The sequence below is a fragment of the Schistocerca piceifrons genome, chromosome 2 (assembly GCF_021461385.2).
Source record: "Schistocerca piceifrons isolate TAMUIC-IGC-003096 chromosome 2, iqSchPice1.1, whole genome shotgun sequence".
Lineage (NCBI taxonomy): Eukaryota > Metazoa > Arthropoda > Insecta > Orthoptera > Acrididae > Schistocerca > Schistocerca piceifrons.
In genome coordinates this window covers 330,229,815-330,255,437 of record NC_060139.1, presented here as the reverse complement: position 1 = coordinate 330,255,437, position 25,623 = coordinate 330,229,815, and the positions used below count along the sequence as shown (strand labels likewise).

At 47.0% G+C, this 25,623-nt stretch overlaps 1 protein-coding gene across 1 annotated transcript in view; it reads left to right on the top strand.

Annotated features, from left to right (window-relative positions):
* LOC124776733 overlaps positions 1 to 25,623 on the top strand; it is an 86,675-nt gene that overhangs the window by 346 nt on the left and 60,706 nt on the right. The gene's annotated exons all lie outside the window — the stretch shown is intronic.

The window sequence follows — 25,623 nt, the reverse complement described above, 5'->3', positions numbered from 1 at the left end:
TTTTTTATGTTACGGTAGTATTGTTAATTTCTCTGAGTTACACGGATTGCAATGTGTGTGAGATACATATTATGTCCCTTAGAATAAGTACTGATGTGTTTATAGAAAACGAAGTGGACAGACTTCAATCTGAAACAAATTTTGCTTAATTGTGCCTTACAATTGGCAGTAACGAAAATATGCGGCCCATCAGTGTGTATCGGAAAACAATGTGTGCGTCTGCTTAGTATTGAAAGTTTATTTCTACAAATAATTTATAATTGAGTGTTCCCCAACTCTCCCTTTTGAGTTTTCACTTAGACTTGTCGACTTTTTTTGTGAGCACAAATTGTAATGCATGTAATTTAAATAAATACATTATACTATAGTTAGTTTAATGTAAAACGTTTTTAAATTTGGTCAGAACTGAGTTTGCTTTACATTTTCAGCCTTCCACTAAAAGTTTCTTAAAACTATGATCTTTTTTCCTCTTGTGCCAAAATTTCCTCATCATGTTATAGTTACTTTCTATATAGAGTAGCCTATCTGTGCAATATTAAACTTAATTAGGAAATGATTAGGGGGGAGATGGTTCCTAATATTGTACATCTAATGTGGGCTGACCCTTCTACCAAACGGTTAGTTTCAATACTTGGTTGCAAAAATAAAATTATTTTATAGGATAGGTGGAACATCTTGTTTCCAACCTGAAGACTGATTGCGTCTAGTGTAGCAGGGGATACAACCCGTCGGCTTTGGACAATGACGTCACAAGTCGCCAGAGAGCAGTTTACCATTTTCGCTTTTGCTGTTATGTTTCTGTTCGTTTTTTTTTACTGATTGCTTAATAAAGTGGATCTGTTTATTCTATCTCGTGAGATTTTTTTTTTTTTTTTAAAGCCAAAAAACACTTATCAGCCACTGAAGGGAGCTACAACACTAAGAAGAATCGCTTCTCGATTGGCGACTTGTGACGTCATTGTCCAAAGCCGACGGGTTGTATCCCCTGCTACACTAGTCCCGACTGATTTGGTGCAGCTTTCCATACTGTTCTATCATCATTTTCATCTGCGCTTAATGTCCAAGCCTTGGCATCCCTCTAAGGCTACCACACTCCCCCTGCATGCGCCCTCTCCCTCCCTCCCCCCCATTACATCATCATAATCATTTAAGACTGATTATGCCTTTCAGCGTTCAGTCTGGAGCATAGCCCCCCTTATACAGTTCCTCCATGATCCCCTATTCAGTGCCAACATTGGTGCCTCTTCTGATGTTAAACCTATTACTTCAAAATCATTCTTAACTGAATCCAGGTACCTTCTCCTCGGTCTGCCCCGACTCCTCCTACCCTCTACTGCTGAATCCGTGAGTCTCCTGGGTAACCTTGCTTCTCCCATGCACGTAACATGACCCCACCATCTAAGCCTGTTCGCCCTGACTGCTACATCTATAGAGTTCATTCCCAGTTTTTCTTTGATTTCCTCATTGTGGACACCCTCCTGCCATTGTTCCCATCTACAAGTACCTGCAATCATCCTAGCTACTTTCATATCCGTAACCTCAACAGAAGAAATATTGAATTTAATTGATGAAAGGAGAAAATATAAAAATGCAGTAAGTGAAACAGGCAAAAAGGAATACAAACGTCTCAAAAATGAGATCGACAGGAAGTGCAAAATGGCTAAACAGGGATGGCTAGAGGACAAATGTAAGGATGTAGAGGCCTATCTCAATAGGGGTAAGATAGATACCGCCTACAGGAAAATTAAAGAGACCTTTGGAGATAAGAGAACAACTTGTATGAATATCAAGAGCTCAGATGGAAACCCAGTTCTAAGCAAAGAAGGGAAAGCAGAAAGGTGGAAGGAGTATATAGAGGGTCTATACAAGGGCGATGTACTTGAGGACAATATTATGGAAATGGAAGAGGATGTAGATGAAGATGAAATGGGAGATATGATACTGCGTGAAGAGTTTGACAGAGCACTGAAAGACCTGAGTCGAAACAAGGCCCCCGGAGTTGACAATATTCCATTGGAACTACTGACGGCCGTGGGAGAGCCAGTCCTGACAAAACTCTACCATCTGGTGAGCAAGATGTATGAAACAGGCGAAATACCCTCAGACTTCAAGAAGAATATTATAATTCCAATCCCAAAGAAAGCAGGTGTTGACAGATGTGAAAATTACCGAACTATCAGCTTAGTAAGTCACAGCTGCAAAATACTAACACGAATTCTTTACAGACGAATGGAAAAACTAGTAGAAGCCAACCTCGGGGAAGATCAGTTTGGATTCCGTAGAAACACTGGAACACGTGAGGCAATACTGACCTTACGACTTATCTTAGAAGAAAGATTAAGGAAAGGCAAACCTACGTTTCTAGCATTTGTAGACTTAGAGAAAGCTTTTGACAATGTTGACTGGAATACTCTCTTTCACATTTTAAAGGTGGCAGGGGTAAAATACAGGGAGCGAAAGGCTATTTACAATTTGTACAGAAACCAGATGGCAGTTATAAGAGTCGAGGGACATGAAAGGGAAGCAGTGGTTGGGAAGGGAGTAAGACAGGGTTGTAGCCTCTCCCCGTTGTTGTTCAATCTGTATATTGAGCAAGCAGTAAAGGAAACAAAAGAAAAATTCGGAGTAGGTATTAAAATTCATGGAGAAGAAATAAAAACTTTGAGGTTCGTCGATGACATTGTAATTCTGTCAGAGACAGCAAAGGACTTGCAAGAGCAGTTGATTGGAATGGACAGTGTCTTGAAAGGAGGATATAAGATGAACATCAACAAAAGCAAAACAAGGATAATGGAATGTAGTCTAATTAAGTCGGGTGATGCTGAGGGAATTAGATTAGGAAATGAGGCACTTAAAGTAGTAAAGGAGTTTTGCTATTTGGGGAGCAAAATAACTGATGATGGTCGAAGTAGAGAGGATATAAAATGTAGGCTGGCAATGGCAAGGAAAGCGTTTCTGAAGAAGAGAAATTTGTTAACATCCAGTATTGATTTAAGTGTCAGGAAGTCATTTCTGAAAGTATTTGTATGGAGTGTAGCCATGTATGGAAGTGAAACATGGACGATAAATAGTTTGGACAAGAAGAGAATAGAAGCTTTCGAAATGTGGTGCTACAGAAGAATGCTGAAGATTAGATGGGTAGATCACATAACTAATGAGGAAGTATTGAATAGGATTGGGGAGAAGAGAAGTTTGTGGCACAACTTGACCAGAAGAAGGGATCGGTTGGTAGGACATGTTCTGAGGCATCAAGGGATCACCAATTTAGTATTGGAGGGCAGCGTGGAGGGTAAAAATCGTAGAGGGAGACCAAGAGATGAATACACTAAGCAGATTCAGAAGGATGTAGGTTGCAGTAGGTACTGGGAGATGAAAAAGCTTGCACAGGATAGAGTAGCATGGAGAGCTGCATCAAACCAGTCTCAGGACTGAAGACCACAACAACAACAACAACCTCAACCTTGTTGATAAGGTAACCTGAATCCACCCAGCTTTCGCTCCCATACAACAAAGTTGGTCGAAAGATTGAACGATGCACAGATAACTTAGTCTTGGTACTGACTTCCTTCTTGCGGAAGAGAGTAGATCGTAGCTGAGCACTCACTGCATTAGCTTTGCTACACCTCGCTTCCAGTTCTTTCACTATGTTGCCATCCTGTGAGAATATGCATCCTAAGTACTTGAAACCGTCCACCTGTTCTAACTTTGTTCCTCCTATTTGGCACTCAATCCGTTTATATTTCTTTCCCACTGACATTACTTTCGTTTTGGAGATGCTAATCTTCATACCATAGTCCTTACATTTCTGATCTAGCTCTGAAATATTACTTTGCAAACTTTCAATCGAATCTGCCATCACAACTAAGTCATCCGCATATGCGAGACTGCTTATTTTGTGTTCACATATCTTAATCTCACCCAGCCAGTCTATTGTTTTCAACATATGATCCATAAATAATATGAACAACAGTGGAGACAGGTTGCAGCCTTGTCTTACCCCTGAAACTACTCTGAACCATGAACTCAATTTACCGTCAACTCTAACTGCTGCATGACTATCCATGTAAAGACCTTTAATTGCTTGCAAAAGTTTGCCTCCTATTCCATAATATTGTAGAACAGACAATAACTTCCTCCTAGGAACCCGGTCATATGCCTTTTCTCAATCTGTAATGCATAGATACAATTCCCTGTGCCACTCATAACACTTCTCCATTATTTGCCGTAAGCTAAAGATCTGGTCCTGACAACTTCTAAGAGGCCTAAACCCACACTGATTTTCATCCAATTGGTCCTCAACTAATACTCGCACTTTCCTTGCAACAATACCTGAGGAGATTTTACCCACAACGCTGATTAAAGAGATACCTCTGTAGTTGTTACAATCTTTTCTGTTTCCATGTTTAAAGATTGGTGTGATTACTGTTTTTGTCCAGTCTGATGGAACCTGTCCCGACTCCCAGGCCATTTCAGTTATCCTGTGTAGCCATTTAAGACCTGACATTCCACTGTATTTGATGAGTTCCGACTTAATTTCATCCATCCCAGCCGCTTTATTGCACTGCAATCTATTGACTATTTTTTCCACTTCCTCAAATGTGATCCTATTTCCATCATCATTCCTATCCCATTCTACCTCGAAATCTGAAACATTACTGATCGCATTTTCACCTAGATTGAGCAACTATTCAAAATATTCCCTCCATCTGCCCAAGACATCCACAGGATTCACCAGCAGTTTTCCTGACCTGTCCAAGATACTTGTCATTTCCTTCTTACCTCCCTTTCGAAGACTGCTAATTACACTCCAGAATGGTTTTCCAGCAGTTTGACCCATAGTCTCCAACCTGTTTCCAAAGTCTTCCCACGATTTCTTCTTGGATGCTGCAATTATCTGTTTGGCTTTGTTTCTTTCTTCAACATAACTTTCTCGGGTCGACAGAAGCGTCCGATCTCACGCGTCGGCTTTGGCCCGTGACGTAAGGGTGTTGTCGTGTGTGACGTCAGGACGGCGCAGAGTTTGGTTTGAGTGTGGCTGTCTCCAGTTCTGTTTTATCTTATTTTATTTACTTTTCTGAACTGTTTGTTCTATCTCGTGAGATTTTTTTTTTTAATTTAAAAACGTTTATTACTTATTTTAATTATCTGTTTCCTCGAATTTCTGTTTTAGTTTATTATATTTATCTTTCTGATCTGTTTGTTCTATCCCGTGAGATATTTATTTTTTTTTTTTTTTTTTTTTTTTTTTTTTTTTTTTTTTTTTTTTTTTTTTTTTAACACAAAAAACACTAATCAGCTACTGAAGCATCTCTATCTTCTATGGGTTGCAGGGGTTACGACCCCTGGGGAGGTGGGTGGGTATTCATGTATGGCTGTCTTCACTTACACGTTGTAGCTACGCAAGGCGTCTAAATTTGTTTATATTTAGTTTGCCCCCCACCCAAAACACCCCATTTCCCGCGCTTGTCCCGTTAGTGTCATTAGGCTTCTTGTGGAAAGTGTGTGTGTGTTTTTGTTTCCGCCATATTTGTGACGTCATGGGTTAAAGCAGACGGGCGGGATCAGACGCTTCTGTATTTCCACTTTCTCTGTCTACCTGGGTTCTGGTATGTAGCCATTTTTGATACTCCTTCTTTTTCCTTTTACAGGCTGCCTTGACTGTATCATTCCACCAAGCTGTTTACTTCATCCTACTTTTACACACTACTGTTCCAAGACATTCTTTAGCCACTTCTAGTACTGTGTCCCTGTACCTTGTCCATTCCTTTTCCAATGACTGTAATTGACTACATTCAACTAACTGGTACCTTTCTGAAATCGCTGTTATGTACTTGTGCCTGATTTCCTTATCCTGAAGTTTCTCCACTCTTATCCTCCTACATATGGACCTGACCTCCTGCACTTTCGGCCTCACAATCCCAATTTCACTGCAGATTAAATAATGATCAGTGTCATCAGAGAATCCCCTGAATACACGTATGTCCCTCACAACCTTCCTGAACTCCTGATCTGTTATTATGTAGTCAATGATAGATCTGGTTCCCCTGTCTTCCCAAGTATACCAGTGAATGTTCTTATGTTTAAAAAAGGAGTTTGTGATTACTAAGCCCTTACTGGCATAGAAATCCAAGAGTTGTTTCCTGTTCCTGTTGGCCTCCATATCCTCTCCAAATTTACCCATAACCTTTTCATACCCTTCTGTTCGATTTCCAATCCTGGCATTAAAATCACCCATGAGCAGAACACTGTCCTTGTCCTTTACTCTAACAACTACATCACTGAGTGCCTCATAAAAACTATCCATCTTATCTTGATCTGTCCCTTCACAATGCGAATATACTGACACAATCCTAATTTTCTTGCTAGACACTGTCAAATATATCCACATCAGTCATTCGTTTACATACCTTATTGCAACTACGCTGGGTTCCATTTCTTTCCTGATGTAAAGCCCTACACCCCATTGTGCTATTCCTGCTTTGACTCCTGACAGGTAGACCTTGTATTCTCCCGCTTCCTCTTCTTTCTCACCCCTTACCCGAATGTCACTAACAGCTGAAACGTCCAGCCCCATCTTACTTGCAGCCTCTGCCAGCTCTACCTTCTTCCCAGAGTAGCCCCCATTGATATTAATAGCTCCCCATCTCATTACCATTTGTTTGCCAAGTCGTATCTTAGGAGTCCCTGGTTTGTCAGTTAGAGGTGGGACTTCGTCACCTCCAAAGGTCCGATGCATTTTGCTCTGATTGTTGCCAGTATCATATTGAAAGTACCAGGGAAGCACATGGCTAGCCTTACTTGCCCCGAGTCCCATTGGGTTTTACCCCTAACGGCTGAAGGACTAACCGGTGGATTTGGTAGTCTTTGCCGTATGAGCACAAAGGTGACCACGACTCAGAATATGTCCGAGATGCCCAGCCTTATTCCAAAGTAACTGCTATCCCGACTGTCGGGACCACTTGGCCGCTCATACGTTGCCCGTGGTTCATGAGCTAGGACATTACTACAGGAACCCACACCATGAACCACCCCCACCCCCCCCCCCAATTACCAAAATGACAATTCGTTGATGTCTCAAGATGGGGTCCTATCCACCAACCCTTCCTTTTTAATCAAGTTGTGTTGTAAGTTTCCTTTTCCTCCACCTTCCTACATCCCTCCTCTGTCCCCAGCCCATTTTGATCCTGTACCTCAATGCTCTACGTAGGCTTATCCACGTGGTCCTCAGGATTTTTCTCTAGCACATCATTTCAGAAACTACTATTGTTTCCTTGATTGAACAGCTTAACAACATTTCACTTCTGTACAAGGCTGCACTCCATGCAAATACCTTCAGAAAAGACATCCAACCACTTAAATTTATATTTTCTATAAACAGATTCTCATTCTCTCCTTCACACACACACACACACACACACACACACACACACACACACAGAATTGGTTTTCTTGCTATTGCCAGCCAGAATTTTAAATCCTCCATACATCGGCCATTGTTACTTATTTTGCTGCCCAAATAGAAAAATATTGTTTCTACTTTTTCTTATCTACTAATACCTCAGCATCGTCTGATATATTTATATTTGGTCATTCCACATCAAAGGGACCAACATTAAAACATGTCCCCACTCGACCCTCTCCTAATCTAATGAAATTTAGTGTGAATATCCTATATGATGGGTGTATACCAGATCTCAGTCCAATATCTTCAGTGATTGAATTTTTAGGGCAACTCCCTCACCCCTTTCTGCTGCTCAGTTAATTTGATGTGCACATTCCCCTTTGGGGCTTTCCCAGAACATGTCACAGAGGTGCCCTCTTGGCTGACCTCAATCAATTTAACTTCATCTGCTTTTAACGCGGGAGCACCCACAATCCTTTCAGACTCGATACACACCTATTCCCATTTGGACCTCTCCTTCTGCACTGCCCAGCTTGCCCACTGTCCGGAGTGGTCCGTTCTCTCTGACACATACTTGAGCGACTATTTCCCATGTGCTCACCAGGTAGAATATCTTACAAACGTTACCCTTACTGCTGCAGAAAGTTGCATTCCTTGCACTTCCTCTTTATCGCGCCATCGGAACTCTGATTTCATACAGTTGCTTCTCTTTCCTCCAAAGGTCTCCATAATTTTTTGTAGCTAGCATTTATCCTGTAATTATGTTCTTCCAAAATCTTGCGTTAGTCCTCTTGCCATTCCCACTTAATTTCTGTACTCATTTTTTAGACAGCTGTATTTTCTTTCACCTGCTTTTTTATGTTCTTAATTTTTATATTTTTCCTTTTGTCAGTTAAATTCAGTGTCTCCTTTATTATCCAAGGTAATATACATGGTTTTTCAAATTTATTCAGGGCCCATATCCATGACTTCTACGTTTTGGCAATTCTTTCAGTTTGAATTTGCAAATAATAGCCAATAAATTATGGTCAGTCTCCACTTGCCAGTGGGAATGTCTTACAGTTTAAAACATGGTTTTGAAGTATCTGCCTTACTGTGATACAATCGATCGAAAACCTTCTGGTGCCACAAGGTCTATTCCACATACACAATCTTCTGTCATGATTCTTCAACAAAGTGTTAGTGATGATAAAATTACGCTCTTTACAAAATTCTACCAGGTAGCTCCCTCTTTCACATATTTCACCCAGTCTGTTTTCCCCTAATGTTTCTCCTCCTTCTTTCCCTATAACTGAATTAGTCACCTATCACAATTAGATTTTCCCATTCCTTAACTGTTGGAATAATTTCTTTTATCACATTTTTCATTCTTCAGTCTCTCCATCCATGGAGCTGGTTGGCATATAAACTTGTATGCTGTGGTGGGTGTTGGCTTCATATCTGTATTGGCTGTTATAATGTGTTTAGTACATTACTCACAGTAACTTACCTGTATTCTTAGTTTCTTTTTACTATTAGACATACTCTTACACTACCCTTGATTGATTTTGTATTTGTATCTCTGTACACACTTGCCAAGAAGTCATTTTCTTCCTCCCACCTAAGTTCACTAATTTTCACTGTATCTGATGTCAACATATCCATTTTCCTTTTTCAGTGCTCATAATTTACTTACCTGATCAAGGAATCTTAACATTCCGTGCTCCCCCTGTGGATCCGGGGTAAGAATAGGCCCTAGGTATTCCTGCCTACCGCAAGAGGTGACTAAAATGAGTCTCACACGTTTTGGCCTTTATGTGATGGTCCCCTGTAGGGTTTGACCTCCATTTTTCAAAATTTTCCTGAAGAGCGAGCCAATTGGGGAAGGGCGCCTTACATGGTGCACCGTGTCCATCGTGCATTGAGATCTTGAGCCCACTTTCTCATCGTCATATTGCAGTCATGCCCATTCTCCATCTCTTTCGTGAGGGCACCTTCTTGGGTGTGTTTTCCACAATGCATTATGCAATGTCACTTTCTGTGCCAACAATGACCATGGACTTCTTTGAACCTCGTATCCAGTACAGTAGCCAGTCCGTTTTGGTGGGGCCTCCATGTACCCTGTTGGTTGTAGCCCCTGACAACACAGGGATCGCTCTGCTGATGCCTGCGCCGTTAACTCCCCACGTATGCCAAGGAGTAGATGCCTGTCACTCTGGGGCATCGGGACTCCCGGCAATGGCCATCCTGCCTGGTGGCCTTGGCTGTGGCTGGGTGATGCTCGTGGGGAGGGCTCCTCATCGGAGTGGGTGGCATCAGGGCAGATGACACACGGTGAAGCATAATAAGCATAATATGTCATCACTTGCTGGTGGTCTGCCGCCAGCAGTCTCTAAGCAAGTAAAGTCTAAATTTAACGCTAAGAAATATGACCCCAAGTCGTTCCCCTCCCTGGCAACACAATGGGAGGAACTCCAGGCGAAGGGTGGCAGTGAAGCTTATTTGCCCCGGTACCTCATATGTACGACAGTTGATAGGGAATCTTTCATATCCATGAAGCCTGAGTTTTTTGTAGAGCATTTGGAGTAGAAGTTTGGGGAGGTGGGGGGTTTTTCCAAAATGCGCTCTGGGTCAATTTTGATGAAAGCAGCATCCTCTGCCCGATGTTACTGTTACCATCAAGCCTCATACGAGCTTAAATATGGTCCAGGGTATTATATTCCACAAGGACCTACTTTTACAGTCTGACGACGAGGTGCATGCCAATTTAGAACGGCGAGGTGTTCATTTCGTCCAGTGCGTCCATCGGAGTCCGGGGGATAACCAGGTTGCCACCAGTGCCTTCATCTTGACCTTCGAGTGTGACGAATTCCTCGAGAAGGTCAAGGTGACTGTCTACCGCTGTGATGTTAAGACATATATCCCTCCCTTGATGCAGTGCTTTAAGTGCTGGAAGTTGGGCATATGTCTTCCCGCTGTACTTCCAGCCTCACCTGTTGAGATTGTGGACATCCATCGCATCCCAATACTCCATGCGCCCCGCCTCCCATCTGTGTCAACTGCGGAGAGCATCATTCACCTTGCTCATCAACTGCAGGATTTTATAAAAAGAGAGGAAAATAGTGGAATAAAACTTTCTGGACTGACTGACCTACACTGAGGCTAAGAGGAAATTTAAGCGCCTGCATTCTGTGGCTATGACCTTCTCATACACTGCCGCTACGAGAACAGTTCTCGCCCCCATCAGTTCCTCAAATTCCTGTCGTCTCTTGGAACTGGAAGACTACACTTGCCCCCTTGATGGGGGGCGGGGGGCATTTCCGTCCTAGTTGCTCCCACACCACCTACTTCGGAAGCAACACTCCCCCCCCCCTTCCCCCCCCCCCCCCCCCCCCACACACACACACACACACACACACACACACAAATTGGAGATTTCAGTCCCCACTTCTGTGCTGGAGAAGCATAACTCTTCTTCGGCTCCTCTCGCTAGGAAGGGGTCTCTTGGGTCACTCCCTTCCCAGGTTTCTGCTAGTAGAAAAGATGACATCCTCCAGTGGCTGAAGTGCCCAAAAGCAGCTGGTTGTAGGGCTTCACTCATCGTCAGCCCCGGAGACTGATTCAGTGAAGTCTTCCCAGCCAGGGAGACTCAAGGAATAGCATGAGAAACCGAAAAAGAATACCACTAAGAACAAGAAACTTGAGGTGGCACCCACACCACCGCTACCTATGAGCTCTGTGTATGATGATGGGGTGGAGATTCTGGCATCTGCTGAGGACCTGGGTATCACTGGATCCTCAGGCACAATGGATGTAGACTGCTCAGGCAAAAAGTTGGTGCCAGCAGGTGACCCTGGGGCATAAACTGCCTCATTGAATGTCCCATGCCTTCCCAGTCTAACAATGTTGTCATCCTCCAGTGGAAGTGTGGCTGTTTTTTCCACTGCCTGGATGTGCTATGGCAACTGTTAAGCTTTACACCTGCTTTCTGCATTGCCCTCCAAGAAACCTGGTTCCCGGCAATGCAGACCCCTGCCCTCTGCGGCTGTAAGGGATATTACAGGAACTGTAGCGACTATAATAGTATCAGGTGGAGTTTGCTTTTATGTCCTAAACTCAGTCTAGTGAATCTGTGCCCCTTCAAACCCCTCTTGTAGCTGTGGCTGTCAGAATCAGGATGACGCAGGAAATAACTGTCAGCAATGTATATCCTCCTCTAGATGGTGCAGTACCCCTGAATGTATTATCTGCACTGATTGATCAACTCCCTAAACCTTTCCTACTTTTGGGAGATTTTAACACCCATAACCCCTTGTGGGGTGGCAACGTGCTTCCTGGCCAGGGAAGAGATGTCGGAACTTTATTCTCAGTTCGGCCTCTGCCTCTTAAATACTAGGGCCGCCGCACATTTCAGTGTGGCTCGAGGTAGTTACTCTGCCATTGATTTATCAAATTGCAGCGAATTCTCCCATATATCCACTGGAAAGCATATGACTGCCTGTGTGGTAGTGACCACTTCCCCATCTTCCTGTCACTGTCCCAGTGTCAGGCCCACGGACGCCTGCCCACATGGACTTTAAACAAGACGGACTGGGAAACTTTCGGCTCTGATGTCACCGTTCTCTCTGCCCCACATGGTAGCATCAATGTGATGGTTGAGCAGTTGACTACCACAATCATTTCTGCGGCAGAAAACGCGATCCCTCGCTCTTTAGGGTGCCACTGGCGAAAGATAGTTCCTTGGTGGTCGCCAGAAGTCGCTGAGGCAGTTACAGAGCGTCGGCGAGCTCTACAGCGGCATAAGACACCCTTCTCTAGAGCATCTAGAGCATCTGATAGCCTGTAAGCAGCTCAGTGCCCGTGTACGACAGCTTATAAAACGATGGAAACAGGAGTGTTGGGAGAGGTTCGTGTCGACCATTGGGTGCCATATGTCACCTTCCCAAATCTGGACAAAGATCAGACGTCTTTTTGGGTACCAGACCCCAGCAGGTGCCTCTGGCGCCACCATCAATGGCGTGTTATGTACCGACGCAAACGCAATTGCCAAGCACTATGCTTGGGTCTCTGAGTTGGTGAACTACCCCCCCCCCCCCCCCCCCCCCAACTTTTGCACCCACACGCAGCGGATGGAAAGGAAAGTCCTGTTGTTCACTACATGCCACAGTGAACCCTATAACGCCCCATTTACGGAGTGGAGCCCCTCAGCACCCTTGCTCATTGCCCCGACAGCTCCTGGGCTGGATCAGATCTACAGTCCGATGATTAAACATCTCTCGTCTGACTACAAGCGCCATCTCCTCGTCATCATCTACCAGATCTGGTGCGATGGCGTCTTTCCATCGCAATGGCAGGAGACCACCATCATTCCAGTGCTAAAGCCTGACAAAAACCTGCTTGATGTGGATAACTATCATCCCATCAGCCTCACAAATGTTGTTTGTAAGCTGCTGGGATGTATGGTGTATTGATGGTTGGGTTGAGTCCTGGAGTCATGTGGCCTACTGGCTGCACGTCAGGGCGGCTTCCACCAGGGCCATTCTACCACTAATAATCTTGTGTCCATAGAGTCTGTCATCCCAACAGCCTTTTCCAGATGCCAATACCTTGGTGCCGTATTTTTTGATCCACGCAAAGCGTATGACACCACCTGGTGACCTCATATCCTTGCCACATTATACGGATGGGGTTACCGAGGCCTGCTCCTGATATTTTAGTCCAGAATTTCCTGTTGCTGCGTACTTTACCTATCCAAGTTGCCTCTCACAGTCCCCCCTTCCCCCCATATCCAGGAGAATGCAGTCCCACAGGGCTCTGTATTGAGTGTATCACTATTTTTAGTGGCCATTACCAGTCTAGCAGGAGCTGTAGGGCTGTCCGTCTCACCTTCTATGTGCAGACAACTTCTGCATTTCATACTGCTCCACCAACACTGGTGTTGCTGAGTGGCACCTACATGGAGCCATCCACAAGGCACAGTCATGGGCTCTCGCCCATGGCTTCGAGTTTTCGGCTGCTAAGTCGTGTGTCATGCACTTCTGTTGGCGATGTATCTTTCATCCGGAACCAGAACTTTACCTTCATGACGATCCACTCACTGTAGTGGAGACATATCGATTCTTAGAACTGGTTTTCAATACCCAATTGACTTGGCTTCCTCACCTTCGCCAGCTTAAACGAAAGTGCTGGCAGCACTTCAGTGCCCTCTGCTGCCTGAACAATACCGACTGGGGTGCAGATTTCTCTACTCTGCTGCAGCTCTACAAAGCCCTTGTTCAATCCCACCTTCACTACGGGAATGTGGTTTATGGTTCAGCGGTGCCCGCAGTGTTGCGTGTACTTGACACAGTGCACTACTGTGGCATTTGCCTAGCGACGGGAGCTTTTAGGACGAATCCGGTGACCAGTGTCCTGGTGGAGGCCGGAGATCAGACTTGCACAACTGCTGGCCAGTTCTGTTGAACACATGCGTAACTCTCCTGAACATCTGAATTGCTGACTCCTTTTTCCACCCGCGGTAGTTCATCTCCCACATCGGCAGCCCACTTCAAGGCTAATGATTGCGGTTCACGTGCGATCCCTTATGTCTGATTTGGAGTTCTTTCCTTTTCCACCTCCCATTCAGATCCATTTGTATACACATAGGCCACAGATTTGTCTGGACCTTTCAAATGATTCTAAGGACTCAGTTACTCCTGCCACTCCCCCCTGCGGGTTCGGGGGTAAGAATAGGCCTGCGGTATTCCTGCCTGTCGTAAGAGGCGACTAAAAGGAGTCTCAAACGTTTTGGCCTTAATGTGATGGTCCCCATTAGGGTTTGACCTCCATTTTTCCAAATTCCACAGAAGTATGAGCCTTTTGGGGAAGGACACCTTACGTGGTGCACCATCAGTCCTCTGTGCCCTACGACCTTGGCACTCTTGATCGTCTTGGCGTCGTACCTGCACCCTCCATCCCTCATTTTGGGCATAGACAACTGATGTATTGTGTAAGTACCGCCCTTAGTGCGTCACCACCAGCACCCACGATCACTATGGACTACCCATGGCACCCAAAATCCAGCACGGTAGCCATCCCGTTGTGGTGGGGTCGTCATGTACCCTCTAGGTTGTAGCCCCCTGACAACACAGGGATCGTATTGCCGATGCCTGAGCTGACACCTCCCCACGTAAGCCAAGGAGTAGATGCTCGTCTCTCTGGGGCATCGGGACTCCCGGCAACGGCCATCCTGCCAGGTGGCCTTTGCTGTGGCTGGGTGGCGCCTGTGGGGAGAGCCCCTGGTCGGAGTGGGTGGCATCGGGGCGGATGCCCCGCAATGAAGCGGGTGAAATCTCAATCTGGTGGTCGTCCGACCGTCAATGTCTCTAAGCGTGGTAAGGTGGAATTTAACGCTGTGACATATAACCCGAAGTCGTTGCCTTCCCTAGCCACACCATGGGAGGAACGTAGGGCTGCAGACAGACAGGAGCCGTATTCGCCACGATACCTTGTATGCAGCAGAACTGATGGGGATTCGTTTTTGGGGACTAAGCCTCTTTTCTTCGTGCACAATCTCGAAGATAAGTTTGGGGAAGTGGCGTCTCTTTCCAAAATGAGGAGCGGGGCCATTTTGATACAAGCAGCTTCATCTGCGCAGTCCCAGGCATTACTTGCCTGTGAGAAGCTCGGTGACATCCCCGTTACTGTCACTCCCCATAAGTCCTTAAATTTGGTCCAGGGGATTATTTTTCATAAAGATCTTCTGCTACAGTCTGATGATGAGCTACGGGAGAACCTGGCACGACGAGGTGTACACTTTGTCCGTCGTGTCTTTAGGGGGCCGAAGGATAATAGGGTCGCTACCGGTGCTTTCATCCTGGCCTTTGAGGGCGACTGCTTGCCTGAGAAAGTCAAGGTCATGATATACCGGTGCGATGTCAAGCCCTGTGTCCCGCCCCCTATGCGATGCTTCCAGTGCTGGAAATTCGGACACATGTCCTCCAGGTGCACTTCCAGCCCCACGTGTCGTGATTGTGGACGACCTCCACATCCTAATGCTCCATGTGCTCCGCCTCCCACCTGTGTTAACTGTGGGGAGCATCATTCTCCCTGCTCACCAGACTGTGCAGTCTATCAACGAGAGCGGAAGATACAAGAAATTAAGACCTTGGACCGTCCCACTGCCGCCACCAGCTCCTGCACAGACTACCTTCTCTGTTGGCCCACAGAGAAATCAAGTAACGTCTGCCCCACCGCTGGGACAGGCCGCTCTCTCTTCCACTGCTCCCAAAACACCGAGTTTGGGAGCAGTGCCCCCCAAGCAACCGGGGACATTAGTCCCCAACTCTCAGCCGGAGTGGCGACAGCCCTCTCCGGCTCCTCAGCCGGGGAAGCGACAGCTCTCTCGGCTGCTCAGCCGGAGACGCAACAGCCTCCTCCGGCCTCACTTGTTCGGAAGGTTCGGAAGGGATCCCTTGGGGAGTTCCTTCCAAGGACTTCCCCAGTGTCTCACAAGACACTAGCCAGTGGCTGAAGAAGCCACCAGCTGCTGGTTGAAGGGCTTCACGCTCTTCCTCTGTTCCTGATAATGCGTCAGGAAAGCCCTCCCAGAATGCCAACCCTCCTCCCAAAGACAAGAGAGAGAAGAGGAAGCTCTCCAAGAAGGATAAGGACCCAGTGGTTCCCGCACCAACACTCCCTGTCAGCTCAGCCATTGAGGACGAGGTCGAGCTCTTTGCGTCCCCTGATGACCTGGATCTCGCCGTCTCCTCAGACACGATGGCCGTAGTGACGTCCGTCGCTCAGTCGGTGGCAACATGTGACCCTGCCAAGTAATTTGCCTTTTCAGTACCTGAATGCCCCTACCGGACACGCTTTGTACAATCCTCCAGTGGAATTGTGGCGGTTATTTTAGCCATCTCCCTGAGCTACGGCAGCTTCTAAGCCTGACGCCTGCTTTCTGCATTGCCCTCCAGGAAACCTGGTTCCCGGCAATACGGACCCCTGTCCTTCGTGGATACAGGGGCTATTACTGCAACCGTTGCACTTACAATTGTGTGTCAGGTGGAGCCTGCGTGTATGTCCTTCCCTCTGTATATAGTGCTCCTGTGCCCCTTCAAACATCATTGGAAGCTGTGGCTGTCCGTGTAAGGACTACCCAGGACATAACCGTCTGCAGTGTCTATCTCCCTCCAGGTGGTACAGTCTCCCTGACCGAATTGGCTGCACTTGTCGCCCAACTCCCCACGCCTTTTCTTCTCCTGGGGGACTTTAACGCCCACAATCCCCTGTGGGGTGGAACGAAGGTTACTGGCCGAGGCAGGGAGGTCGAGAATCTCATCTCCCAACTCGACCTCTGCCTCTTAAACACTGGCGCTGCCACACATTTCAGTGTGGTGCATGGCACATTCTCAGCCATAGATCTGTCGTTGTGCAGCCCAGGGCTTGTACCATCGGTCCACTGGAGAGTCCACAAGGACTTGTGTGGTAGTGACCATTTTCCGATCTTCCTTTCACTACCACAGCGTCGCTCCCTTGCACGCTTGCCTAGATGGGCATTTAGCAAGACAAACTGAGACACGTTCTCCTCTGCTGCCACTGTTGAATCTCTCCCCCATGGTACCATCGATGTGGCGGTTGAGACACTGACTGCAGCGATTGTTTCCGCTGCGGAACGTACCATTCCTCGTTCGTTAGGGTGCCCCCGGCGAAAGTCGGTGCCTTGGTGGTCTCCAGAGGTCGCTGACGCCATTAAAGAACGTCGGCAGGCTCTTCAGCGACATAAGCGGCACCCGTCTTTGGAGAACCTCATTTTATTCAAACGTCTCCGTGCCCAGGTACGGAGGCTTATCAAACGGCGGAAACAGGAGTGTTGGGAGAGGTACGTTTCCAACATTGGTTCCCGTACTTCCCCCTCCCAGGTGTGGCTGAAGATTCGGCACATCTTTGGATTGCAGTACTCTACAGGTGTCCCAGTGCTTACCATCAACGGGGCAGTCTCCACCGATGCCGATGCAATCGCCGAGCATTTCGCACAGCACTATGTTCAGGCCTCTGCGTCGGGGAATTACCCGCCTGCGTTTCGCGCGCTCAAACGCCGGGAGGAAGGCAAACTGCATTCTTTCGCTTCTCGCCACCCTGAGGCGTATAACGCCTCATTTAGTTTGTAGGAACTCCAGAGCGCCCTGGCACAGTGCCCCGATACAGCCTCTGGGCCAGATGGCATCCACAATCAGATGCTCAAACCCCTGTCCCCGGACTGTCAGCGATGTGTTCTTGCCATCTTCAACCGCCTATGGGGTGATGGTGTCTTTCCGTCACAGTGGCGAGAAAGTACCATCATTCCGGTGCTGAAGCCTGGTAAGGACCCGCTTACTGTGGATAGTTATCGGCCCATCAGCTTAACAAATACTCTGTGCAAGCTGCTGGAACACATGGTGAGTCGACGGCTGTGTTGGCTGCTCGAGTCTCGGGGTCTTCTGGCTCCATGCCAGAGCGGCTTCCGTCAGGGCCGTTCCACCGCCGATACTTTGGTCTTCCTTCAGTCTGCAATCCGCACTGCTTTTTCCAGGCGCCAACACCTCGTCTCCGTCTTTTTCGACCTCTCCAGAGCATAGGACACGACGTGGCGGCAACATATTCTCGCCACGTTGCACGGGTGGGGTCTCTGGGGCTCTCTCCCCATTTTTATTGCTGCCCATGTTGAGCAACGCTCCTTGCCGGCTGGCTGCAGTATTTTTACTGCAGAGCTGGTGGCCATCTTACGCGCTCTTGAGCATGTGTGTTTCTGCTCAGGAAGGTCCATCGTCATCTGCAGTGACTCCCTGAGCAGCCTTCAGGCCATCGACCGCTGCTATCCCTCTTCTCCTCTGGTGTCCTCTATTCAGGAGTCTGTTTCCGCCATTGCCCGTTCTGGTCGTTCGGTGGTCTTGGTTTGGACACCAGGTCATGTTGGCATCCCAGGGAACGAACGTGTTGACAGGCTGGCCAAAGGGGCGATCGACGCCCCAGCTTTGGAGATCGGCCTCACGGCTCGCGATCAGCAGCTGGTGTTGCGCCGTAAGGTGCTTGGGGTGTGGTCTGCTGAGTGGCGAGGCATGACGGCGCCTAATAAACTGCGGGCTGTCAAGGAGACGACCGATGTGTGGCGCTCCTCCCTGCGGTCTTCTGGCAGGGACTCTGTTATCCTGTGTCGGCTGTGCATCGGCCATACATACCTGACGCACGGCCATCTTTTGCGTCAGGAGGATCCTCCCCTGTGTCGGTGTGGGTCCCGGCTGACGGTCGCCCACATCTTGTTAGTGTCCCCGACTGCGCCCCCTCCGGCAGTCTTTTAATCTTCCTGTGTCGGCTGTGCATCGGCCATACATACCTGACGCACGGCCATCTTTTGCGTCAGGAGGATCCTCCCCTGTGTCGGTGTGGGTCCCGGCTGACGGTCGCCCACATCTTGTTAGTGTCCCCGACTGCGCCCCCTCCGGCAGTCTTTTAATCTTCCGGGCACTTTGCCTTTGGTTTTATGTGACAATGCCTCCATGGCTGACAGTGTTTTACATTTTATCCGTGCTAGTCCTTTTTATGGATCCATTTAGGGGGGTCCTGCACCTTTCCCTTTCTGTGTCTTTTGTCCTCGCGTCTCTCCATATTTGTTTCTGTTTTGGTGTGTCGTCGGCTGGTTGACTCTTTCCTTTTTTTTTTTTTTTTTTTTTTTTTTTTTTTTTTTTTTTTTTTTTTTTTTTTGTGTGGTCAGTCAACCAGTCTCCTGCCATCTTCTTTTCTTCTATTTCTTTCTGTCTGGTGTTCGTCTGTACTCTTCTTTTCTGTAGTGTTCGTTGGCTAATTTGTGTTCTTTAGCGCCTGTGGGGGGGGGGGGGGGGTGTCTCCTTCCCCTTGGGGTTTTATCTGCTCTGTGACTTTGTCTCGCCTGTTTTTGGAATGGGGGACTGATGACCTTAGCTGTTTAGTCCCCCTTAAACATCCCAACCACCACCACCAATTTTATTCAGAATTTTTTATCTGTTCGGACATTCCGCGTTTTAATTGGCACATCCCATAGTTCACTTCATATCCAGGAGAACGGCGTTCCACAGGGCTCTGTATTGAGCGTGCCCCTTTTCCTTGTGGCCATTAATGGCCTTGCAGCAGCAATAGGGTCGTCTGTCTCACCCACGTTATATGCTGACGATTTCTGTATCTTTTTCAGCTGCTCCACCATTGGTGTTGCAGAACGTCGGTTGCAGGGAGCCATAGGCAAGGTGCAGGCGTGGGCCCTAGCGCATGGGTTTCAGTTTTCTCCTGCGAAGACTTGTGTTATGCACTTTTGTCGGCGTCGCACTGTCCATCCCCACCCTGAGCTCTATCTTCAGGATGCTAAGCCCAGGGTTGTTGACACTTACCGTTTTCTTTGATTGCTGTTCGATGCCCAGCTTACTTGGCTTCCACGTATTCGTGAGCTCAAGCGTCAGTGCTGGCAGCATCTGAATGCCCTCCGCTGCCTCAGCAACACAACTTGGGGTGCAGACCGTAACACGCTGCTGCAGCTCTATAAAGCCCTTGTGCTGTCCCGACTGGATTATGGGAGTGTGGCGTATGGCTCTGCGTCGCCCTCAGCGTTGCAACTGCTGGACCCCGTTCACCACTGTGGGGTTCGACAGGCGACAGGAGCATTCCGCACCAGTCCTGTTAATAGCCTACTTGCTGAGGCTGGGGTTTCTCCGCTCCACATTCGGCGTCAACAACTCTTAGCCAACTATGCTGCCCACGTCCGTTGTTCTCCCCGTCACCCTAACTACCGTCTCCTTTTCGCCGATGCGCCAGTCCATCTTCCACGCCGGCGACCGCGATCAGGCCACGCAATTGGGATCCGTGTTCGGTCACTCCTTAGTGAACTAGAGTCTTTGCCTCTTCCATCTGCTTTTCAGGTCCGCCCACATACACCACCTTGGTGTATCCGTCGGCCGCAGCTTCAGCTGGACCTCTCCCAATGGCAAAAGGATTCAGTTCCTCCTGCAGTCTTGCGCCGCCAATTTCTTGCTCTCCTCGACGCATCCCGTGACTCGGAGGTTATCTATACCGATGGCTCGATGGTTGATGGCCGTGTGGGGTACGCTTACGCTCATGCGGACTATGTCGACCACCGCTCCTTGCCGGACGGCTGCAGTGTTTACACCGCAGAGCTAACAGCTATTTTTCGTGCCCTTGAGCGTGTTCGTACCAGCACTGGCAAGTCTTTTGTCATTTGCAGTGACTCTCTCAGTAGTCTACAGGCTCTTGACCAGTGCTACCCACGCCATCCCATTGTTGTTGCCATCCAGGAGTCCGTTCATGCTCTTGAACAACGTGGACGTTCAGTGCTGTTCATATGGACCCCGGGACACGTTGGGATAGCGGGCAACGAACACGCCGACAAGTTAGCTAAAGAAGCCACCCGCAAACTGCCGTTGGAGATCGGCCTCCCGGCACCTGATCTCCGATCGGTGTTACGCCGTCGGGTCTTTGGGATGTGGGCAGACGAATGGCGCACTCCGTCTGTACCCAACAAGCTGCGGCGTGTAAAGGAGGCCACGACCGTGTGGGGTTCCTCCATGCGGGCCTCTCGCAGGGATTCTGTGGTTCTCTGTAGGCTCCGCATTGGTCACTCTTGGCTGACGCATGGTCATCTGCTGCATCGAGAGGACCCCCCCCCCCCCCCTCATTGTCGCTGTGGTGCGATTTTGACAGTGGACCATATATTGTTGGACTGTCCTCTTTTAACCGCCCTCAGGCGAACTTTTAATCTCCAGGATGCTTTATCATCTCTTTTAGGTGACAATGTCTCTATGGCAGATCGGGTTTTAAGTTTTATTCGCGCAAGCGGCTTTTATAGGTCCATTTAAATTTTTTTTTTTAACATCACCCTCTTTTGAGCTCTCTCTTTTAATTAGTTTTGTGTTGTGATTCGACTCCGCCCTAAACTTTTAGGCTGGGGGTTTTAACATGTTGCAGAGTGGCTGGCTCATCCTATTATTTTCGTGATCAGCCAGCCACAGTCCTCTGCTGTGCAGTTTTAATTCCTTCTGCCTTTGTTCTCTATGTTGTTTTTGTTGCTGTGCTCTGTTTTCCGTGTTGTCTTACAATGGCCTATGGGGCTTTTCTTCCCCCAGAATTTTTCTTTTAGTGCTTTGCCTGACTGGTGGATAGTTTCACTCTGCTCTGTGTTTTTATGAAACAAGGCACCGATGACCTTTGTAGTTTGGTCCCTTTAATCTTTAACCCAACCAACCAACTCCTGCCACTCTCCACTGTCACTGCCTCTCGATTCTTTACTTTTTCTGGGGCTCTGAATTGGTTTACCCTGAAGGCTCGATGGCTGATGGTCACGTTGGCTTCACATACATTCGCAGAGGCCATTTTGAACAGCATTCCTTGCCTGATGGCTTCAGTGTATTCACTGCAGAGCTGGTGGCCATCTCCTTGTGCACTTCAGTATATCCATTCATGCCCCGGGAAATCGTTTCTTCTGTGTACTGACTCCTTGAGCAGCCTACAAGCTTATCGACCAATGCTACCCTCGCCATCCTTTGGTCCATCTATGCCTTGAATCGGTCAAGTCATTCAGTGGTGTTTGTGTGGACTCCAGTATATGTCGGCATCCCAGGCAATGAGCTGGCTGGCAGGCTGGCAGGCTGGCCAAACAGGCTACATGGAAACCGCTTCTGGAGACGGGCATCTCTGAACCTGACCTGCATTCTGACTTAACGCTGTAGGGTTTTTTGGCTTTGGGAGATGGAATGGCATAACAGTACACACAACAAACTGCATGTCATTAAGGAGACTGCGAACGTGTGGAAGTCTTCAATTCGGTGCCCTCACAAGGAATCAGTTGTCCTCTGCAGGCTTCACATTGGCCATGCTTGTGGCGACCCACGGTTATCTCTTGTGCCGTGAAGACTGGCCTGGGTGTCGGTGCGATGCCCGGGTGACAGTGGCCCATATTCTGGTGCACTGTCCCACTTCGACTGCCCGGCGACGAAATCGTGGGTTACCGGACTCATTGCCACTAATATTATATGACAATGCCTCATCGGCTTATTTAGTTTAAAGTTTTATTCATGAGGGTGGGTTTTATCATTTGGCCTAAGTTTCAGCACATGTCCTTTGTGCCTCTGTGTCCTCCACCCTAGTGCTTCAAGGGTGGCGGTTTTAATGTGTTGCAGAGTGGCTGGCTTCTCCTTTTTTATTCTTATGGTCAGCCAGCCATGGTAATCTGCTTTGTTGTTTTAATCTCTTCATCTCACTTCTTGCGTTTCTGTGGTTTTCTTTTCCCCTTTTGTCTATTTACATCTTTGTTGTCCTTCCTCATTCTTCTGTCTTTTTCCTTTCATTCCATTTTGAGTTGTTGGCCTTGTTTGTTCTATTCTCACACTTGTGGCATTGTGTTATTCAGAACAAAGGACTGATGACCTCGTAGTTTGGTCCCTTTCCCCCTCTTTTAATCCATCCAACCATTCCATGTTCCAAAATTTAGAATGCTAGTTTTGTTTCTCCTAATGACAATGCCCTCCTGTGTAGTCCCCACGTGGAGATCTGAATGGGAACCTATTTTACCTCCCGAATACTTCATCCAAATGGATGCCACCACCACCATTAAACTGTACTGTAGGGCTGCATTGTGAGATTCCTCACGATTCCTTTTCTTTCTGTATATATCTTTTTGACTAATGTGATATTGTTCTCTCTCTCTCTGACTTTTGTTGTGATGACATTGATTTTTAGTGCAGTCTAATGTTTGTTTGTGCCGAATATAAATGCACTTTCATCAGTCATATAAACTAAAACTGCAGTGTAAATTCAGAAAATGTATGTTAGATAATGGAAAAATCTCAAGAATGTTTTTATACATGTTATGTACTTTGTGTATTATAACAACAAAAATAATAAATTTTTGATAATACAATGTAGTTGGATGCATAAAAAAAATCTACTTACCAAGCGGCAGCAGGAGAACATACTTATTTTAAAATAATAATAATAATAAAAGGTTTTACTTGCGCAAGCTTTTGGAGCCAGTGGCTATTCCTTCGGGCTCAAGAGGAAGGAAGAGGAGCGAAGGGAAAGGAACTGGAGAGGCTTAGAAAAATGAGTTTATTTTGTTTTAGAGCGCAAAAACAACTAGGGGTCATATGTGCTCAAGCCAGAACCCAGAACACCAATATGAAAAAGTCGTTAAAAATTACTACATGTGAAGCCCAATCAATGGGAGGAAAGAGAGCTAAGAACAAGGACTCCCTCTTGAAGAAAGGTCCACAAAAAATGCTGTGGAGGTTCTCAACCAAAGATTAAATGTCCTTTGCCATATTGCTACAGCGGATAAAAAATGAAATGCAGGTGACAGCTCGTGCATCATTTGCTAAAACGGCCACTAACTCGGACAGCAAACATACTACTGGTACATAAGCGGTTAAAAAAAAAAAGAAACTGTATTCGGTCTGGAAATGGCAACCCATCAAAGGTTACGATAATGTGCACTGATGGGATCACCCTTAACATAGCCACGTGGTCTGAGGCGACGCGCGGCTTGCCCCCATCCCTTGTGTGTGTGTGTGTGTGTGTGTGTGTGTGTGTGTGTGTGTGTGTTGTCCTTAGCATAAGTTAAAGTTAGTTTATGTAATGCGTAAGCTTAGGGACCTGTGACCTCAGCAATTTGGTCCCATAAGACCTACCCACAAATTTCCAAATTTCACCCTTAACAAAAAGGATGGCTGAAAAGACAATGCCCAAGACGCAACCTCGCTAAAATGGTGAGAGGGCCGATAGGATGTCGGTCAAGCTGCTGGAGTGGTTAACTCCCCAGAGCTTGTTCCCATGAAGGGAAGACCAATGGTGATGCCAAAGTGACACCACCTGCTGATTGATGGCAACACGGAGATCATCGGAAGAATGAAAGAACTAGCTAGTCGTGATAAATTGCACCCTTGGTGGCAGCATCATTAGCCTTGTTTCCCATCAGACCGAATGACCAGGAACCCACATAATCATCAGTGGCTCCCTCAAAAGTAAGCAAGTGGAAGCTTTCTAGGACCCATTGCACTAAGGGATGGACTGTGTACTGCACGCAGAGGTTCTGAAGGGCACTGAGTCAGATCAGAGGACCCAACCGACAAGCTTATGTTGCGTGCCTCAGCGATACAGATGGCTGTACCGTAGTTGCAACCACAACGGAGGGGTATCTGTTGAGAGGCCAGACAAACGTGTGGTTCCTGAAGAGGAGCAGCAGCCTTTTCAGTAGTTGCAGGGGCAACAGTCTGGATGATTGACTGATCTGGCCTTGTAACACTAACCAAAACAGCCTTGCTGTGCTGTTACTGCGAACGGCTGAGAGCAAAGGGGAACTACAGCCGTAATTTTTCCCGAGGGAATGCAGCTTTACTGTATGATAAAATGATGATGGCATCCTCTTGGGTAAAATATTCCGGAGGTAAAATACTCGTAGTCCCCCATTCGGATCTCCGGGTGGAAAACTGGTGTCCTACAGATTGGAGTGTGGAATGTCAGATCACTTAATCGGGCAGGTAGATTAGAAAATTTAAAAAGGGAAATGGATAGGTTAAAGTTAGATATAGTGGGAATTAGTGAAGTTCGGTGGCAGGAGGAACAAGACTTTTGGTCAGGTGAATACAGGGTTATAAATACAAAATCAAATAGGGGTAATGCAGGAGTAGGTTTAATGATGAATAAAAAAAATAGGAGTGCGCGTAAGCTACTACAAACAGCATAATGAATGCATTATTGTGGTCAATATAGACATGAAGACCCCGCCCACTACAGTAGTACAAGTTTATGTGCCAACTAGCTCTGCAGATGAAGAAGAAATAGATGAAGTGTATGATGAGATAAAATAAATTATTCAGGTAGTGAAGGGAGACGAAAATTTAATAGTCATGGGTGACTGGAATTCGGTAGTAGGAAAAGGGAGAGAAGGAAACATAGTAGGTGAATACGGTTTGGGGGTAAGAAATGAAAGAGGAAGAACGAGGGACCTGGATAAACTGACTAAACCAAAGGTTGTAGAGAGTTTCAGGGAGAGCATAAGGGAACAATTGACAGGAATGGGGGAAAGAAATACAGTAGAAGAAGACTGGGCAGCTTTGAGGGATGAAGTAGCGAAGGCAGCAGAGGATCAAGTAGGTAAAAGATGAGGGCTGGTAGAAATCCTTGGATAACAGAAGAAATATTGAATTTAATTGATGAAAGGAGAAAATATAAAAATGCAGTAAATGAAGCAG